We start from the raw sequence: 17360 nt of genomic DNA on the forward strand, positions 1-17360 counted from the left end.
TACAAAAATGCACTCAAAATATTTCATATATATATATATATATATATATATATAATCATATGTACCTCTTAATTCCCTCTCCTACTCCCCCAACACCCTCAGCAATCTCCTACCTTCTTCCTTCTGGACCCCTTTCCCTTTCCCTTCCTTCCCCTTTCCTTCTTTTTCTTCTCCTTCCCCTTCCCTTTCCTTCTTTTCCTTCTCCTTCTGCTTTTCTTCTTCCCTTTAACCAAGTCCATACATACAAAAGTATGGAGCCGTAGACTAGAGCATAGTCACCTTACCAATCAATAGCCGCATCTCAAAAGAAGAACGTTTCTCCCTTTCCCAGCAGCCATCAGTTGTCTACAGCTTCTCAGCAAGGGGTGGGGCTATGAAAGCTCCCCCTCATCTGTGGCAGGATTTTGACAGTATAAATACATTGATGAATTTATAGTCAGTGGTGTAGGTGAGGTCAAAACCATCCTGCTAAATAAAAGAATCAGGTCTCTTAAGAGAACACCCTGTAGATAAATAAAGCAATTTCTGTGGTAATCTGAATGTAATTGGCCCCCATAATCTCATAGAATAGAGAGTGGTAATATTAGGAAGCGTGGCTTTGTTGGAGTGGGTATGGGCTTGTTGGAAGAAGTTATCACTGAGGGGGGAGGTTTTGAGGTTTCCTATGCTCAGGATCCTGTCCAGTGTCTCAGTCAACGTCCTGTGCCTGCAAGATGTAGGTCTCTCAGCTACTTCTCCAGCCCATATCTGTCTGCATGACACCATGCTTCCCACCACGATGATAATGGACTGAACCCCCAAAACTGTAAGTGAAGCAGCCCAATGAAATGTTTTCTTTCATGACAGTTGCCATGGTCATACTATCTCTTTATAGCAAGAAAAATCCCAAGACAGTTACCAAATGCAGAGCTGTTTGGGAGGAAGCAAGTCTGTGATGGCTGGAACCTGGCTCGAGGAGGTGGTGACCATCACAGGATTATGAAGAAGATTTGTGGCCGATGGATGTGATATTTTGACAGCACTGGTCCCATGGGTGTAGGTATCTATCATCTCGATTGTCTCCTCAGCATCAGAAACATTTCATTTCCATTCGTGGCGGTTCCACTTGGTTTTGGTTTTTCTTTTCCCTGATGATAGCAAAAAGTTAGGGAAAATATAAAATCAACTTATTTGACCACATTGTAAAACGAGGCTGCCAGGACTCAGGTGGTTAAAAATTCTAGAGAAAATTTCTAGGGAGCAATTTACTAGAAATAAAAGATGATATTTGGATGGTCAGACATGGATGGGGTTTGACAAACATTCCAGGATTTTGTTGTTGTTGCTGTTGAGACGACAATGTTGAGTGCTGTGGACGGGAGCAGCTGGGACAGGGCTCACAAAGACTCCAGAGATCTTTGGATCATCTGAACCTGAGAGTCTTGCCTCTTGAACTGTCTGCTGTGGTGAAAAGCAGGGCTTGAAATGGAATGGCTGCAGAGGAGAAGGAAGTATGTTCCGTGTTTGAAATCTGACATCCAGGAACAATGAGCAGACAACAGGCATGTGCTAAGGGGAGAAATGAAAGCAAACAAAGAAGAAATCCAGTCATTTGTTGGTCAGAAATAGTTCTGAAACACCCCTCTTTAATGTAATCAATAAATTAAAATATCAAGACAGCATTAGCAAAGAAACATGGAAATGCCTTTAAAAAATAAACGGTTAACTGCAAGAATATTTAAAATGACTCAAAGGGGAATTTTTATCAGCAAATTAGAAGTATCTTAAAAGAAAATTAATTAAAAGAAAGACTGGTTATAGTAAAATATCTAATATATTGAGAAACTACGAAAAATACAGATCGTAATAAATACGTGAAGCAGAGGAGAATAATTTGACAGGCGTGTCATTGGCTCTCCCAGAGGCAGGAGTAAAAGAAAACAGAGCAGATGCAGATGTTGGAAACATTTCAGACTTGACACAGATATTAGTAGATAGTTCATAAAATGCAGGGAATCTCAGGTAGAATAAATACAAGAGAAAAATAAAAAACTATGCCAAGTGGTAAGCTGGTAAGGCTGCCGACCATGGCGAGACATTTTCCAGCTCATTAAATGTGGCCTACATCACCTTGCAAGCAACAGCAGTGTTTTCGAAGGTAAGGGTTAGAAGACAATCTCTTTTCTTTGCCTAAACAGAAGCCCACTGAAGAGAATATCAGCAAAAGGAGCTGACCCCTTATGTGGAAATAGCAGATGCTGCCCCAAAAGCTGCTCTCCCCAGAGTGCTTTGTGGACTTAATTGACTGGTACTCAATCGACTGTCTTAGTTTTCTCTTTTTCATTCAGTCTGGGATCCTAACTGGCTGGCTAGTTTTATGTTAACACAAGCTAGAATGATTGGAAGAAGGCAGCCTCAATTGAGAAAACACCTCCATAAGATCGGGCTGTAAGACATTTTGTTAATTGGTGATTGATGGGGTAGGGACTGGCCCATGGTTAATGGTGCCATCCCGGGGCCTGGGGGTTCTGTGTTCTATAAGAAAGCAGTCTGAGCAAAGTCATGGGAGTAAGCCAATAAGCAATGCTCATCACGGCCTCTGAATCAACTCCTGGCTTCAGCTTCCTGTCCTGAATTCTTTTGATAATGAACTGCGATGGGGAAGTGTATACTGAATAAAACCTTTCCTTACCAAGTCACTTTGGCCATGGTGTTTCATCACAGCAATAGGACCGCAGTTAAGACACCAGCCCATAGGGTGGTGCTGCCCACATTCAGGGTGGGTCTTTTCTCATTAATCCCCTCTGGAAACAACCTCACAGACACACCCGTGTCTGTTAGGTGATTCTAAATCCTGTCATACTGACAATGATATCAAAACCCGAATAAGAGGGTCTGTAGAGGTGACTTGTTAGTTATTGACACTTGCTACTTCTCTAGAGGACCTGGGTGTGACTCCCTGCAGTCTCGTGGTGGGTGCACAACCATCTATAACTCCAGGTCCAGGGGATCCAGCACCTCTCCTTCTGGCCTCCATGCTCCCCAGGTACTCATATGGAGCACAGACATGCAGACAAAACACCCACACACATGAAAAGAAATAAATCTTACGGAAAGAGCTGAAAGGGATATGATAGCATGAATAGAGCAGAAATATTTGACAAAAACAATACAAGGTTTTCAGAATGTGAAATATACTGTTTACATTTAAACATTTTTATCACCATACAAATAATTAGATTTCATTGCAACATTTTTTTAGACAAAAATTGTTTTTGTTGGCTGAGGAGGGTCTCCTGAGACACCCCCCCCCAACCCCTAGCTGAAATGTTGGCAGATAATGCCTGCTTGGGGACAGGAAGCCACTGTTCTTTAAGAGTGTGGCCAAGAGTAGGTTCCCAGATCTCAGTGGATGGCCCTACACCCACTAGACTCAGTGGGTTAAAATAAATAAATCAATAACAATAAAAGGAGCATGTGTAGTTTGCAGGGAGATGTGATGGGGAGACTTGAGGGGAGATGGAGAGGTGGCTAGGATCAAGATACATTGTACACATGTATTAAATATTCAAAGAATAACAATAATAATTTTGTCCATTTCATTTCCCTACTTCTACCCCAGCTTCTTTCCTCCTCCGTGTGCTCACACCCCTAGAATCCTCTTTCCTGCTGGTGTGGCACATGAGTCCTTTTGACTCTCTCCCATCCCCCCTTTTCCTAGATATCTCTTGTTCCCCTCTCATGATCTCGTACGTACTCTCACTCATTTATGAAGTACACTAGTTGCTTAATTTGTAAAAGAGTATTTGCAGGAGCAACCTATAAAAAACATTGCGCTTATGGCTACGATAGAAGAAAACGCCTTGCCATGATCTGGAAGGACACAGGCATGCTCAGTCCTACCACTGCTACTCAATATTTTATTTGAAATTTCAATCAGGAAAAGCCAGGAAAGAAAGACTGGTTAAAATAATTGGAAAGCATGAAATCAAACTGTCATTATTTGAACACAAATGATTTGTGCACAAAGAATCCAAAAGGAAATTCAAATAAGCCCAAGAATTAACAAGTACATTTGGCAAGAGCTTTGGAAAGGAGTCAACAAGCAAACACTGATCCCGCTTCTCTGGGACACGCGGTGTCTGGAAACATAGATAGCATTACCATCTCCTGTGTTGTAACTGAGGCTCAGTGACCCACGGAGGCCTCATGCTAAGTCATATGCCTAAGCTGCACACAAGTGAGAAAATAAAAATGAAGACACCACTTAGAATAACACTGGGGGGCATCTGGAACCCCAGACAAGCTTGTAGATCTACACATGGAAAAGGACTGGAAACTTCTGGGAGAGACTGGAGAACTGAAGAAGAGGGCTGTGTTCACAACATCTTAGAAAAGCTGGTTCTGGGTACCTGCCTCAACTCTCTCCAGTAACGCCCAGACCATAACTAGAAGATGGCCTTGGTGATGGAATTTACACCATGGACATTGGCAAATGCTTAAAGACACTTTCTCTGGGGAAACTTGTTCATCATTCGCCAGCACACAAATGGCTGTGTGACACTCAAGGATCACGAAAACTAAACGTGTTTGCACGCCCACCTCATGTGAACTAGAAAAGTTTCAGCCACTTTATAAATGGATTAAAAATCGACATGGACATTTGGGGCTGGGGACATGACTTGACTGGGGAAAGTGTTTCTAGGTAAAGAGGATGATTTGGGTTCAGATCCATGCACCCACGTTGCAATGTGTGCTGGTCTCCCTACTGCTGGGGCATGTGGGAGGTAGGAGGGTCCTTGGCCTCAGAAAGACTAGAGCGCCCCCTGTCATCACCATGGTAGAGGGTATGTGTTTGGCCACAAGGCAATGGATGTGGACATTCTGTGAGGGAAGACACTCATTCTTACAAAGTAACACCCACTCCAGTCTGAAAATGCCCATTTCTGAGTCCCCAGGTACCGCCCCCCCCCATGAAACAAAGAAAGTGGGTAAAACAAACCAATAAATTTTTCTGCCAGCAGTCAGATGACTTTTAATGTCAATAATGAAGGAAGTAAAATTCTAGCCCATGATAAAGACTAGGGTGGAGCATGGTGAGAAGATTCTCTCAGGAAGGTGAGAAAAGTCTATTGTGAAGCAGCAGGCAAGAAACGCTAAGCATCTTTATGCATTATTAGGAAAAAGAGGCAATTATGAATATTAAGTTTGTTTCTGAGACAAGGTCTCCTGCATCCCAGAGTGGCTTCAAACTTGCACGTAACTGAGAGTGACCAGCCATCACCACATCCTGGCCATGAACACTAAATTTATGACATAGCTCTTACAGAGTTTAACGTGTAGTGTCTGTAGCAATGGGAAAGATAAGAGACATTCTCATCAAATTAAGGATGGAGGGGCTGTTGTGGGATATTTATATACTGTGTGAAGATGAGTTGCTGTGATTGGTGTATTAAAAAGCCGAATGGCCGATAGCTAGGCAGGTGACAGAGGTGGGACTTCCTGGAGAGAGAGGAAGAGGATATGCCGTTAAGATTTGGAATGAGTCTGACACACATAATATGGGAAGAGGTAAAAGCCATGTGGTAGAAAAAAAAATACAGGCTAATTTAAGTTTTAAGAGCTAGTGGAACAAACCTAAGTTAACAGACAAAGTTTCATAATTAAGACTCATGTAATTTTGCAGGCTGGTGGTTCCTATGAAAATGCATATTATGTATGCGACCCCACCATGGGGGACACATTTTTCCACATGAGGTTTCTAATAGGGTTGAAGATTATATTGTTATAGTTACAATTTTCCATAATTTTTATAGAAAGTAAATCATTATTTTTTGTTTGGTTTTTGTTTTTCAGGACTGTGTTTCTCTGTAGCCTTAGAGCCTGTCCTGGAACTAGCTCTTGTAGATCAGGCTGGCCCCAAACTCACAGAGATTCGCTTGCCTCTGCCTTCAGAGTGCTGGGATTAAAGGTGTGCGCTACCACTGCCCAGCCGATTTATCAGGTTTTTATCTCAATTTCTGACTCCTGAGTTTTTATTAACACTAGAACAACTTAGTTAAAGATCACAGGGGGCAGAAAGGAAGACTGAAGTGGAAAAAACACCTCAGCCAGGAGGGGTCTGGGTCCTGAGGTCACTGAAATGATTGCAGACATGTGGCTTTGTCTTCCAGCCTGGTAGGTCAAAGGAAAGTTTTAAATGCAGCCAGCGAGGAGGCCCCAGGAGGACTGAATCAGAATCAATTTCTGACTCCTGAGTTTTTCTTAACACTAGAACAATCTAGTTAAAGATCACAGCGGGCAGGAAGGAAGACTGGAGTGGTATAAACCTCCGCCAGGAGCGGTCTGGGTCTTGAGGTCTTCCTTTGTCCCAGCACTGGGAGGAGCCCTGTCCTAATATGAGTCTGGGGTTCTGCATTCTCTGGAGCTGACTTATAGCCATCAGGGGTGTGAGAGAACTCTTATCAGGGAGCCTAGAAAAGCTAAATCTCAGGCATGCTGGGCTCTAGGGCTGACAGTCTGTGTGCATTGGGGGCTCCAAACAGGGAGTAGAGCCTACATGTTTATCTCAAAAGCAGCATTTTTGTTGGTCTTCGTCTGTGACTGGACCTCTAGCAGCAGTCAGAGAGAGGACAGTGGGGTATGAGACAAGAGGCTGGACAGGGCCTCAGGGCTGCACCCAGGGAACACTATCCTGTGGCCAGCCAAGGTCCAGTAGTGTCTGCTGCCTCTTCCTTCCTTCTGACACCACGGTTCACCCCCCCCACACACACACACAAGGTTCCTGGTTCGAGATCAGGCAGAAACCGTTTTAAACACTTCTTGGTTTCCACATAAGCCTGCGTCTTACGGAAAAAATTCCCTAGGAGAATCAGGAACCGGATCTAAACTTTATTCAGTTGTGCGAGGTAAATCATGTCATTATTTCTGTCAGCCCCGCCGCACTGACAAGAACTCTGCTCTCGGGGTCCCGGGGTATTTTAGCAGTTGGCAGTTGCGTGGGCTGCAAAGGCCACGTGTGAATCCAGCCCTCCACAGCAAAACTCAGCTCTGCAAGGCAGACATCTAAGAGGAAGGTGTGGACAGGGTTGTCAGGGAGAGATAGCCCCCTCCTTCCTGCCTTCTCCAACCAGCATCTGTTGAGTTCCGGGCCTGCTAAACTGTCCTTTTATCCTCTCTAAAAGCAATACATCCTAATGAGGTCCCCAGGCAGCACCTCCGAGGCAGGTGGAGTACGCTGGGCCTCATTATCCCTCCGATGGAGTGGGGGGTGCTGATGGAGGGGAGAAGGGAGGACTTCACTCTAGGCTGCTTACTGTCTGGATAACTCTTCATGCTGTGGGAGGCAGGTGGAGGAAGAGCCTTGACAGGACAATCTTTGCTGAGACAGGCTGGCGAGCGAGTGCCCAGCAAGCAAGCATAAAGAATCTTAGACTGAACATCAGTCTCTTCGGCTTTCCAGAATCCCTGCTTGCTAAACCTCCAGCTGCCTGCAGAACTGGCAATGTCTGGGTATGAACTGCCTCCCAGTGTGGCTTCTTCCTGGGAGACCCAGATTCAGCTTCCTATGGGCACCCTTAGACTGTTGGGCACTTGTCACATTGATATCTGAAGCCAAGAAGGCTGCTTTCCAGTTGGGAGAATCTTCTTGTACTGGAATCCACGGTGGGAGAGAGCTATATGGTCTAGAGCGGTGGTTCTCAGCGTTCTTAATACTGTGACCCTTTTAATACAGTTCACCATGTTATGGTGATCCCCCAATAATAAAATTATTTCACTCCTATTTTATAACTATAATTTTGCTACTTTTGTGAATTGTAATGTAAGTATCTGACATGAGACCCCCCCCCCCCCCAGAGGGGTCTAGTCACAGATTGAAAACCACTGGTCTAGGGACTCCGGGTTCTCATAGATACCTTATCCAGTAGGTGGGTGACCATCTCCTGGTTCCTCTGAGGCTTGCTGGGCTGAGTGGCTTGAGCTACTCCTCAGGGCCCTTAGTACAGTGGACTAATTCAAGCCTGTGGCCAGCAAGAGGGCTTTGTCATGCTGGGCAGCTTTTCTCTGTGTCTCCTTCCCGAGCCTGTGGAGACACCTCTTTCCCACCAGCCTGTTGTCTCATGGCCTCCTCGGAGCTGCTGCCTTTTAAGAAATTAAAATAAATGTAGGCATTGCCATGCATTTTATCATGAAAATGAGTCTGTTAAAAATCCACAAAGAAACATCTTCCTGGCTTCTGGGAAAACAGTGAGAAGCACGTGGAGGCTGAACTACCTTGGAAATGCGTCTTAATTAGCACATTTTCCTCATCTTCCAAAGACGCCGGCATCCATCTTTTTCATGGGCTTTGCCTCCCCCCCTCCTGCATTTTTCTAGTGGTAATAGTCTGGTAAGCATTAAACTTCTGGAACTGAGGCAAGCAGAAATTTCACCCAAGGATTTCTCCTGCACAGGAGCTGTTCAGCAGCACGTGCGGGGACAGTGGAGGCTGGGCAGGGAGGAACTCAGTCTTCCCCGGATCACGGATCCAGGTTCTCCCATTCCTGGACAGGCAGTCCTTGCTTCCACATTGTGTGTGTTGTTTCAGCCGAGACAAAAATCCATCCATTGCAACATTTTCTATTTTAAGAGCTTGGTGGGGCATAGGTCAGAAACACCAAGCATATTCTCTCCATGATTCCATCATCTATGGAACATCTCATCTTTACAAACTCAGTTCCTCTAGCCCTTAGCTCCTCATGCATCCCTAGCCTGGGAACCCCTCACTCTGCCTCCCCTCTCTATGAATTTGTCTTTTCTGTTAATAGGGTCCTGTGGTGCATGTTCCTCTTATGAGTGGCTTAGTTTACTCAGCTTGGTGTTTTCAAAGTTGTCTTGTAGGCTATAGTGCATCCATCTATCCATCCATCCATCCATCCATCCATCCATCCATCCATCCATCCATCCACACATCCATCCATCCATCCATCCATCCATCCATCCATCCATCCATCCATCTATCTTGGGCCACTGAGACTCTTTCTGCTGAGTGTGACTGTTGCCTCTTTGCTTTCACAGGACAGTCAGCTGTGCCTCCTCAGAATCCTCGTCTTCAGAACAGATCTAGTCTCATCCTAGCCTTTGAACACGAGTGACACAGACACCGCAAGGCCTGCTCACCACTGAGAAATGAAACCAGAACATAGAGAGGTAGAGATGGCAATGCTGACTTATTGTCTACCAGTTGTAGAAAGCAGTTTTCTACCGACACTGGCATCAACATTCTATCCACCCAGCTTCAGGCACAAGAGAGTGGTTTCAACTTCTGTCTTGGGAATGACTCCGCCCTGTGGGCAGCCACTCCTCCATTATGCACTGGCTACCCATCTAGTCGACAGTGTGGATGGAGAGGACACGACATTGGAACAGGCTCAGCTGTTCACCCAAGCCTCCTGTCTGTTTAGACACATTTTGTATGTGACAGGGAGACCACTGAGGGGGACATCTCTCAGTGAAGCCCTCAATCATGGCAAAGTAGGGAAGGTCTCTACCTGCCCATTGTCCCATAAGTCCACCATCCTTCCTACCAGGTGATCACACTATACTAGAACACAGGTGCTCTTCTTCCATAGGGCCAAGTGGTAAAGAGCTGGCTCCTAGGTTGACTACTGGGAAGGATGGAAAGATTGAAAGGAGGGTCTCCGTGGAGGTGTTCAGGTGACTAGAGGGCATCTTCAAAGGGTCTGTGGGGACTCCACAGGTCCAGTCTGTCTCTGTGTGCTCTGACATACAGTGCTTGCCATCTTGTCCCACAGTGAGGGTGCTGACTAGTCTTCAATGAGAACCTCAACAGTCAAAAGCTAAGGAAGTCATTTTGCTTTATAGGCTCCCTGCCTCATGGACCTTGTTACGGTAATGTGAAGCTGACTGATACACTGGATAATGGCATGTTTCCAGCCACAGACTGGATGACATCTCCCAGGGTTCTTTACAGTGACTGGTGGTCATACGATTGCGTTCTTTCTGTAGGATGCAGAAGAAGGGTCTGACTTGTAACTGGTACCATATCCTCCTGCTGAGAGGCACTGTGGGGAAGTCTCAACCCTGAGTTTGTAGACATCAGAGCATCTCTTCAGGGTTATGTGTGAGGAGGAAAGAGAATCCTGCCTTCTCTAAAACTTCTCCAAGACTCTGCAGCTCCTTAAGGCCAGGGATCAGCCTTACTCTGCCCAACCCCATCTTCAGCTGGTGTTGCTGTACTCTGCATGCCTTTAGTTCAGGCTTCGGGATACTCTGTCTAGAGGTCAGCTGCTGTGAGACTTGACTGGAGGGGAAGCATTACTCTAGATGCCACTGCTCCACAGTCACCATTGGCATCCCAGGACTCTCCCTTCCAGGCTCTTCCTAGGCAGAAACATAGCTTTGAAAAGTAGAGTCATCTTTTCTGTATTATCATCTAACCTACAGTTCTTTGTTTCATGTTCTAGAAATAGCTTTGCTTTTCCCTATTTCAAAATACATGCTTAAATAAAACACACACACACACACACACACACACGTATTGCTATGACTTAGATGTGGAATGTCCTAGGCTCATGTGTTAGGACACTTGGTTCCAAGATGGTGGCATTGTTTGGGGAGACTGAGGAATCCTAAGGAGGGGAACTTGCCTGAACTTGGACATCCTTCAGCCTCAGCCTCTTGAGTCAGTTTGGTTACTGCTCAATTTGTGTCATTTTTCATACCATTATAAGGTTGAAAAATCCCAATTCAAACTGTGTAAGTCGGGGACCATGCACACTAGAGATTAGAATCCTTAAGTAATTTTGCTCAGTATGGGGAAACCACATTGCCTTGTGCTGTTTTACTTAAAAACAGAATTTTTATCATTTTAAATTATGTCTATGAGGGCGTGTCTTTCTGTGTGTTATAGGCAGGGGAGTGAGGTGTTAGCAGAAGCCAGAAGCCAGCATCAGATATCAGATCCCTTGTGGGTGGAATTACAGGCAACTGTGAACCTCCTGATGTGGGTGCTAGGAACAAAACTCAGGTCCTCTGTAAGAGCAGCAAGCACTCTTACCCACCGAGCCCTCTTTCCAGCCCCTGTCTTATTTCACTTTTTATTTATTTGGTGTGCAGTGAGGCTGAAGATACCATCTATATCCTAATCTGTGGCCTTTATTTTCCTTTCTCAGGCTTTCTGGCCCCCAAATGATGTAAAGGATTCCAAAGAGCCCTCCAGGCACAAGCAGACCCCCTGTCCTCTTTCTGCCACTGACTTTTTCATGTGGACACTGCTCCTGGTTTTCTTGCGTGGGTTTTGGCCGTGGCAGAGCTAAGTCACTCACTTTTTGCTATTTCATAGACTTGCTAGTGGAAACAAGAAGAGAAAAGCCAAACACAGAAACCGGGGATTGAAGAAATGAACTGGATTCACAGATTATAAAAGTAAATATTGCCTTACAGATTAAGCTTTTAAAAATACTTCAAGTGTTCTATTCATCTGGGACCTATTTTGGTATCAGTGCAAAAGACAGATCTGCCTTAGTGTTTCCCCGAAGGGCTAATTACACTAATTATATTGATTGAAATATTTGCTCCCTTCGCCTTTGATGTGAAACAGCACTTTATGCTAATTCTCTCCCTCTCCCTCTCTGTCTGGGTCTCTCTTTTCCAGCCTCAGGTTGGCATGTTTTTCCAGCTACGGAAGCTTGCTAACAGGCCTTCCTGTGCACAGACCGTAATTTTGGGAGAAATGAGTCTGCCGATGTCCTGATTTCATGCGTGCTTACTCATCCTTCCTCCCAGGGTTTGTCTCTTGCAGAAACAGCCTCCCATGTAACTTAGCCCTGTCTTCTGCCCCCTCTGTCCTCTTGTCTGTTGCTATGCAGCACTGGGGTGGGGGTTGGAGGGACTGCTCCACTGACCACCCCATCTCAGGCTCAGATCCATGCATGGGTTTCATTTCAACCCTGGTCCCTGGTCGTCCACCCAGGACACCCAGTTATTCTCTTCATTTCGCTGTGTCTGTGTATACAGTTTCAACATAACCACCCACCCTCCGCTTATAAGCTGGGGACCAAAGTCGTTGCAGTTCACCTGACTCTGTGCTAGGTGAGTATGTGTAGATGGTCACAGTATGTGAGGGTTGTTGTCCTGTGAGGGACCTTGCCTGGACCCATCTTCCTATCTGGTGCTGCACTCTCAACCCTGTTTCTGGACGCTATACTTCAAAGCCAAACTTTTGTTATATGGCTCCATTTTAGAGTTCCCATCCCACCTTTGCCTTCCTGGCAGACACTTGCTCATCTTGCCAGCCATGACAAGTTATGAAAGCCATAGCTTGTCCTCCAAGAAGCTGTAGGTGGAGATAAATTGTCCTGGTGACTGTGGTCTGAAGGTTTGTGTCCCGATACATTTTATGTTGGTATCTCCATCCCAACATAATGGGTTGGGAAGTGGGGCCCTTGGGAGGTGATGAGGTCATGAAAAGGTGACTCATGAGGGATCACTGTCCTTATATAAAGAGGCCTGAGAAAGCACACCCCACCAACCATGGAACCCAGAGAGAGAACACAAGAGGAAGGTGCTATATATAAACAAGGGATCAGCTCTAACAAGACCTGGATCTGAGGCTGTGACCTCGACTTTCCAGTCTCAGATTCTAGCAATAGCTGTCTGTGGTGTGTACGTGTACTTTCTCTCATACATGCATAGTATTACATATACACAGGCACTTACATACAGTACACACACTTGCACGTGTGCATGAATACACATTTATTTATATACAGCAATACATACACACATACAGTTATACACAGCACATACAGACATATAGAGACACAGCAGCACACATAGAGACACATAACTATTCACAGCGATACTCAGTCACACACATGTTTAGCATGTGCATACACACACACAGCATGTACCCACACATACAGAGACATACAGACACCTCCACAGCACACACATACACTCATACAAACACACACGCACACACTTGTCATTCTTACACACACACAAACTTGGATTTTTCTCTCAGGTAGGAGCAGTACATGATTCATTTCTGTGGTCAGAGGTACATGCCCTAAACCAAACAATGGGACTGGAACTGCCCCATCTGCTAACCAATTACACTGGAGCTTGCTCTTGGACCACACCCTCAACATTGGTCAGAAGCATCGTCCAGGTATGCAGCCTGAAGGTGTGATATTAAATCAGCTGTGTCCTCTGTTGTCCCTGCTGAGGTAAGCCTGGGCTTGGCACAGCCTCTGGTGCTCCTTGGCATCTGCGGACTCCCATCCAGGTCAGTCTCTAGCATCCTCTTCCACAGGGCAATGTTCAGTAGGGAAAGGATAGATGTCCTCCCAAGCAGCCAGAGCAGTATATACCTGATACTATCTATTCTTTCTGTTTGTGGAGGGAAGACACAGTTAATCCTGCTCCCTTTAGACCATGCCCTGGGTGCCCTGGGTGTCCTTTACTTATTCGTCTATTGGTAGATGCTCTGAAGCACCCACCTCCACCCGTTCACAGGTGTGGACAGGTGCACACATGGCCAGTGGCCGCCCAAAGCACAGCCTGTTGTTGTTGGAGCCAGTCCATCGGCATCCTTGTTGGCTCGCCATGGCTAATAAAACACCCGTAACAACGCCGGAAAAGCCGACTTCCCCCTGCGCTCCACTTTAATAGAGTCAGTCTTCCACGGCGTGCTTTAATACTGTTAGAAGCAAATCAAAATTAATGAGATTACCTCCTTTGAAATGTTATATATAATTAACCTCAAATTAAGGACAATATGTGTTTGAATTTGCCAATCAGTAACACCTCACAATTGCCCAAATACACAGTGGCAAACAGGAGGTGTTGACGCTAAACACCCATTGAACTTGCTCTTTATGTCTTAAGGATGAGGGCTTTGGGGTCCACTGGTGAGTCTTTAGGGCAGCCTGGGGAGAGAGTGGGAGGTGCTGGGCAAACTGGCTTAGCACCACGTCTCAAAGCACCCCTGGGTGAATAACTATAGCTGTGACTAGAACTCCCATCCAGTCTCTCTGTTTTGGAAATCTTCTGGCTGGATAGAGCAAGGCTCTGAAGGGCTCCTGGTAGCTGCTGTGCTAAGAGCCTTCCCGTGACCTGACCGGCTTATAAAGCCTCTTGGGTCTATGCTTCCCTGAAAGAGGACAAAACACCTGTCACCAACCACATCAGCTGGCTTCAGCATTGGATGAGTGTCCTACCTGGCAGAGCGGGGAAGATGGGCTAATGCTCAGACACACCAACAGTCAGATACACCAATTATGATAATGACTAGTAGAATGTATTTCTCAAGGTCTCTGAAGTCTCCTTGGTCATTTTTCCCCAAAGCTCTTGAATGTGCATGAAGTTGCTTTTATCTTTATTCCACAAGTGGAGAAACTGAGGCCAGAGAGCTGCAGTGTGATGCTTAGGGTTGCACTGTGGCAGAAGGGCAGGATCTCATGTTACACAGAATGGTTAACCTCTGGGACTTCCCATGAGTTTGGGGCAGAATCTCACTGATACCCACCTAAAGGACTCAACCATCCCCAGCCCAGCCCAGCCCAGCCCAGCCTAGCCCAGCCTAGCCCAGTCCAACCTAGCCCAGTCCAGCGCAGCCCAACTCAGCCCAGCCTAGCCTAGCCTAGCCCAGCCCAGCCTAGCTCAGCCCAGCCCAGCCTAGCCTAGCCCAGCCCAGTCTAGCTCAGCCTAGCCCAGTCCAGCCCAGCCCAGCCTAGCCCAGCTTAGCCAAGTCCAACCTAGCCCAGCCCAGCCCAGCCCAGCCCAGCCTAGCCTAGCCCAGCCCAGCCTAGCTCAGCCTAGCCCAGTCCAGCCCAGCCCAGCCTAGCCCAGCTTAGCCAAGTCCAACCTAGCCCAGCCCAGCCCAGCTCAGCCCAGCCTAGCCTAGCCTAGCCTAGCCCAGCCCAGCCCAGCTCAGCCCAGCCCAGCCTAGCCTAGCCTAGCCTAGCCCAGCCCAGCCCAGTCCAACCCCAGCTGAGCCCCCAACTCAGCCCATCCCAGTCCATCCCAGTCCCAAACCCAATACCAACCCCAGCCAAGCCCCCAGACCAACCCAGAGTAGCCTAGCCCAGCCCAGTCCAAACCTAGCCAAGCCCCCAACTCAGTTCAGCCCAACCCAGCCCCAACCCCAATCACAACCACAGCCTAGCCCCAGACCAGCCCAACCCAGTTCAGCTCAGCCCAGCAGAACCCTCATCCCCATTGACATGCCACCTGCCACAGTCTGTCCTTCCTACCGTGTCCTCTGTGTCCACACCAGGATAGAGTCTTGCATCCGGATAGAGGCTGCATCTCAAGGATGTAGCACATGGACAGACCATGGTTGCATTTGATGCCTCCTCCCCCTTCCCAAACCTTGTCACTGCTCTGTGCCTCCAAGCCCGTGAGCCCATGGATCCTTCCCATCCCCTTATCTGGACAGCTATGGTAGCCAAGAGCAGCTCCTCCTGGGAAATCATGGAGCAGATGAGAGTCAGGGAGACTTGGGGCCATGTCTTCTCCCACAATGAGTGTCCACTGGAAACCACCAACACGATGCCATTAGGACATGGATTGCCTGTGAGTTCAGGGAAGACAAAGACTTGGATGATGTCCTTCTGAATTAGAAAGTCCCAAAGGAGAGAGTCCTTAGAGATGACAGAAACCATAGGAAGATGTATTAGTTACTTTTCCCACTGTTGCAACCAATACCTGACGAAAGCTAGTTAAGGCAGGAAGGGTTGGTTCTGGTTCACAGTTTGAGGGCACAGTCAACCTCAGCAGAGGATTCATGGTGGGCAGGAGTGTGTGGCAGCCAGTCACAGTGTGCCCACAGTCAGGACGTGGTGATGAATGTCGGTGGTCCTTCTTCTTTCATTCTGTCCAGACTGCAGCCTAGGGGATGGTGCTGCCCAGATCGAGGGTAGGTCTTCCAACCTCAGTTTACCCAATTTAGAAACTTCCTCGTGGACATACCCAGAGGTTTGTCTTCTGGTGGTTCCAGATCCTGACAATATTCGCTATCACATGATTGGAGACCTAGAGTTGCTGGAAACTTCAGGGCTAGAAGATGTGGAAAGAAGCATCTCCTGGGGCCATCAGAGAGGTTAGAGACTTTGTTTTCATACCTCTGGCTTCTTGTATGGAGAGAAAGCGGCCTTCTGTTGTTTTCAGTCATTGAGCGTGTGGTGATTTGTGTGGTAGCCCTAGGAAGCTAATACACTCGAAATGCTGCTTACATGTCTCATTAACATCGATTCTGCAAGCTGCTTGTCATGTACCTGCTCCATCTCAGGTGAACTGTGGTTGGGAGAGCAACAAGCCACATCCACACAGCTGCGCTCCTCACTTCCCAGGTGGAGCCAGCTTGCGGGGTCCCTGATGGGATGCTTCCCTCCTGCTCTGCCTGTGTCTCCCTCTTGCTTTCCGTCAGCTTCTGGGGGCCTTTCTCTCTGCGGCATTTGTCTCTGAGGCAGTCAGCAGCTTCCCTGCAGACAGTTGGCCCTGGAGGGCTGGATGGATGGTGTAGCTGGTGCTGAAGAGGCAGATGGCTGGGTTCATTAGGAGCAGGCCATATGTCTATCAGACGGCCATGGCCAAAACTCACTAATTTGGACAAACCAGCTTAATTCAGATTGGCAGGTCTTCACCAAGCCCCTGTTCCGTCAGACATGGTGTGAGGGGCTGGTCATTTGAAGGTAATTCTTGGTTTGGGAAAAGACACGGTACCACAATATATGGAGACCTATTTTTTTTTAATTTCATTGTATTCACCAAGCACAATTTTGAAACTACAGGTAAAACCAAGGACTCTTAAAAACATAGGTGTTGTTTATAAGCACCTTGCTTGGAAACTGTCAAGTTGCAGACGTGGCCCAGGCTTGGTAAAACCCCGACCCTGTGACATGGGGATCCTGAAGCTGCTCCTCACCACCGCCCTGCGTATACCACTCAGCTCCCATCACCCACGCCAGTCTCCGCAGCTGAGTCAGAGCTGGCTCGGCTGCCAGCTCTCACTCCATCTCCTCTTGTGGAGAATTCAGGCTCTTCCAGTTTTTAAAGTCTTATCATTATTTTGAAAAGTAGATTAGTTTAAAATTGCAAAATTACTGCCTGCCATGGAAAGAATTACCAGCAGTGCAGAAAAGTGTAGGTAAGAGAAGTCACCTTCCCCACCCCTGGACTTTAGAAGAACGGCGAAATGGCTCCTTTCTCGGAGTTTTATGTATCCACAACGCCTACCACAAGGTCTGTATTGCTTCTTCTGTGGGATTCAAGGCATCAATGGTTACAGTAAACATCACCTCTGCTATGTATCTAACATTCATTAATCATCCTCTTTCCCCCTCTTCTTCCTTCTGTCTTGTCTGCCTATCATT

Source organism: Microtus pennsylvanicus, chromosome 2 (assembly GCF_037038515.1).
Source record: "Microtus pennsylvanicus isolate mMicPen1 chromosome 2, mMicPen1.hap1, whole genome shotgun sequence".
In the NCBI taxonomy this organism is placed as follows: Eukaryota; Metazoa; Chordata; class Mammalia; order Rodentia; family Cricetidae; genus Microtus; species Microtus pennsylvanicus.